Source organism: Cebus imitator, unplaced genomic scaffold (assembly GCF_001604975.1).
Source record: "Cebus imitator isolate Cc_AM_T3 unplaced genomic scaffold, Cebus_imitator-1.0 Scaffold130, whole genome shotgun sequence".
NCBI lineage: Eukaryota > Metazoa > Chordata > Mammalia > Primates > Cebidae > Cebus > Cebus imitator.
In genome coordinates, this window is record NW_016107445.1 from 1,827,585 (window position 1) to 1,831,630 (window position 4,046).

The following is a 4,046-nucleotide window of genomic DNA, read 5'->3' on the forward strand; positions in this document are numbered from 1 at the left end:
ACTAAACCACTCCACCATCTCAATCTCCCTAAGACTTTGGATTCCTTCCTCTACATTAAACCAAGGGAGATCAGACATATCCAGCTCGCTCACAGTGGGCCATCTTTAATCCATATTTCAGCTTATTAAGCAAATAGACTATTAGAATCTTTTTTAACTCCTCAAGCTGAAACATTAAATGCAAAGTCCCTACTTAGTGGACCTAAATCAATAAATTCAGCCTGATCCAACTCTGTGTGCCCTTAATATGCATTCTTATGCCTGTTCTCCAGATTTCTGTGTCTGTAAGTTACATAAACAGAACTCAAGCAGTTCTTTTCAAGTGTAGCACACCTCCTCTTGGGTCACAGTCGCAACCCCACCTCTAGGCGCCCACTGGGACATTAGTCTAGTTATAGGTCTGGAAGCAAACAGGGGTGTTGTGGGTGGCTTCTGAGAAGAATCAACATTATCTTGACTGGAAAATGCCTCAGGGGAGGCCATCACTGTTGCCTCAGGCAGCACAGGGTTTATCTCCTCAAAGTGGAAAGGCTGATGGCAGCCTGGGTCCGGGAGGGGATGTTGCCACTACTGGGGATGGGAAAGCTGTTTCTTCTGACAGAAAAGTTTCATCAGAGTTTACAAACTCAGGGTCCTCGGCTTCATCAGAGTCCTTCCACACGTCCTCATTCCAAGTTGCAGGGTCTCAGTGTTTTCCAATCAGTACCCTCACTTTAACAGTAGACACCTGGCAAGGCTGTGCATATACATTTTGTTGCAGATCAGCCCCTTGCATGATAAGAGCTTGTGTCTGTTTTTCTGCAATTTCAGCTCTTTTTCAGCTCAGGAGCTAAGCTTCTTACTCTGGGCAATTTTGGCAGATTTGAGGCTCAGTATCTGCTTCTGAAGCCAGGAGACAGAATCCCTGAGTTCATCATTTTCTTTCGTCAGTTTATCCACTGAACTTAGGAGCAACCAACCAGCTTCATTATGTTCCTTGGTTCTCCACATATGGTCAACGGTATCATGCATAGAGTCACTTAACTCCTTGCTTCTCACAAGCAGTGAATCAGGAGTGTCAAATGCATTTATTTTGCATAACCCTCTAAAGAGTTCATGCCAAGGAATATCAGTGTTCTCTGCAGTATTACAAGTAGAGTCCTTAGCATTTTTGGGTCTAATCATATTAAGCAGCCAACTCCAGAAACCCCAAAACCAATGAAAGAATCCCATCCTTAATATTCTGTTCCTTTAGAACCACTCTTGGTACCAAAATCTGTATTAGTCAGGGTTCCCTAGAGGGATAGACCTAATATGATATACACAGTTCTAGCCATATATACATATATATGGATATATTATATCATATTAGTTCTTACATGATCACAAGTCCCACAATAGGCTGTCTGCAAGCTGTTCTTCTTGAAGAGCAAGAAGAACCAGTTTGAGTCTGAGAAGTGAAGAGCTTCTAGTCTAATGTTTGAGGGCAGGAGGCATCCAGCATGGGAGAAAGATATAGGCTGGGAGGCTAGGCCAGTCTTGCCTTTTCACATTTATCTTCCTGCTTTATATTCTCTGACAACTGATTAGATGGTGCCTGCCAGATTAAGGGTGGGTCTGCCTTCTCCAGCCCACTGACTCAGACGTTAATCTCCATTGGCAACACCCTCACAGACATACCAGGATCAATACTTTGCAACATTCAGTCCAATCAAGCTGACATTCAGTATTAATCATCACAGTCCCCAAACCATACTCTGTATTTACAAAAGCTCCAACTAATGTCCAACTGCAAGTGAACCAGAACATTTCTAAAACACAGATCTGAATTTGGTACAGAGTAAGTGAGCAGGCCTCCTATCGTCTCTGCTCATTCTTTGCAGCACTTACAGAATTTTATTGGCAAACCGACCTTGCTCTTCATTTCTCTTCTTTAGATATGGTTGTATGTGTATTAAAATTTAAAAGCTTCAGATTTGATGGTGTGGTTACTGTGTATATAATTTATGTACTTTTCTTGGTTTTGATAACAGACAGAAAGGGAATTGAGATTTACGTTTCTGCTACTTTTGCGTGTGCCGACCAGAAGGAAAACTTTTATGTTGGGAAAATGAAGTATGTTTGGTTAAGTATGATACATGTATGTGCACTTGGGTGTGCATGCATATATATTAAAAAATTCCCATATGTGTATATATACATATATGTGAATGTATATTACATATACATACACACATATGTATCTTAGCCAAACACATATACATATATGTGCAGGTATATATGCATACACACATTGTATTTGCTTAGAGTTTGTAAAAGCATAATTTATGGCAATGTATACATGGACTTATTTATATTGTTAATAGAAAAGAAATGTTTTTCATCCCTGAATATACTGAATTAGTACGAGGAGAACGTGACAGGAAAAAGAGAAGGAAGGGGCTTATGACTGGAATTATGAGATACACCAAGAACGTGTTTGGAATTCTTTCAAGTGGAAATGACAGACAACTAAGACTAAACTTTATCGAATCATTCTAGTTACTCCAGACAAATGCCTACCTCCACACATGAATGATGTGATATTTTAACAGCAACATAGAAAGATTGTAGTAATTAAGAACAGAGTTATTATGTTTCTGGTAAGATTTGATTTGGGTTTTAAGTAAACTCCTGGGGGATTCACCATATCCAAAATACATCTCAAAACAAATGAAAAGGCTGATCCCTCATCTTACAGATTAATTTTATTTCTTCAGATAGTTCAAATAAACATTACACATGAAGGAGACACTGATTTTCATATCCAGAAATAAAATTAGAGGGGGGAGGAGGAAAATGAGGAGGGGAGGGAGAGTGGGTGGGAATGAGGAGGGAGCATGGGAGAGCAGGAAGAAAGGATGAGGTGGGGGAAGGAGGGAGGTTGGAACTGGTGGGGAGGCAAGGAGGGAGGTCAGGTGAGTAAAAGAGTGGGAGGCTTGGGGGAAGATTTGGAAAGAGAGGGAAGGAAGGTGATGGGGCAGGGAGAGGGGTGTGTGTGGGTGGGTGGGTGTGGGTGTGTGTGTATTGGGCTCAGAGAAAGAAATTATATAGTGTGTAGTATAAAATCTAGCTCTTTTTTTTTCTTCTTTATTTTTTATTTCCATAGGTTTTGGGGAACAGGTCGTATTTGGTTGCATGAGGTTTTTTTTTATTATTATTTTTTATTTTTTTTATTTTTTTTATTGTACTTTAGGTTCTGGGGTACACATGCAGATCATGCAGGATTGTTGCATAAGCAAGGAGGTCCGTCCCCCCGTCACCTATATCTGGCACTGCAGTGATGCTAAATGCTCATTTTCACACTAAATTGGGAAGCTCCCTTTGCATCTGAAGCAAAACAATGTATCTTGTCCATAATTGGACATGAGGATAAGTGCCAAATTCTTAGCGTCCCGGCTTACTTAGGGCATATGTTCTGGGCATAGCAGTCTCTACAGGACTGGTGGGAAACCCGAGTGAGGGCTCACAGTATGGTTAGTGTGAGCTGGTATGCATATCCTGCCCTTAGACTGCTCTTTTGAATATAACTAGGTTATGCTAGTTGTGCTTCTTGGTGCATATTCAAAGATATATTGATGTCTCCTGGGTAATGCTGACATGCTATGCAGCTGTGTATAGTGTTATAATAATAAATTTGATGTCTGTAAACTACTTGGGGCTATAGAGTCAAACATGTTACAGGCATTTTTTTCTAATGCATAAACCCAGCGAGGCACAGTGACCCATGCCTATAATCCCAGCACCTTGGGAGGCCAAGGCAGACAAATCACCTGAGGTCAGGAGTTCGAGACCAGCAGGATCAACATGGAGAAACCCCATCTCTACTAAAAATATAAAAAATTAGCCAGGCATGGTGACTCATGTCTGTAATTCCAGCTACCCAGGAAGCTGAGGCAGAAGAATCACTTGAATCCCCCGGAGGGAAGAGGTTTTGGTGAGCCGAGATCACGCAGCTGTACTCCAGCCTGGGCAAGAAGATCAAAACTCTGTCTCAAATAAAAAAAAAAAACCACATGTAAAGGTGG

General features: G+C 41.1%; 1 protein-coding gene and 1 long non-coding RNA gene across 2 annotated transcripts in view; both read left to right on the forward strand.

The window, feature by feature from the left end:
• The window catches only part of TBC1D32 (TBC1 domain family member 32), a 238,765-nt gene that overhangs the window by 138,976 nt on the left and 95,743 nt on the right, over nt 1–4,046 (forward strand). The window lies entirely within an intron of this gene.
• The window catches only part of LOC108312886, a 23,206-nt gene continuing 20,516 nt past the window's right edge, over nt 1,357–4,046 (forward strand). Inside the window, exons 1-2 of the long non-coding RNA XR_001828828.2 lie at nt 1,357–1,394; nt 2,879–2,884. This is a non-coding gene — a long non-coding RNA (uncharacterized LOC108312886). The remainder of the gene's footprint in view (nt 1,395–2,878; nt 2,885–4,046) is intronic.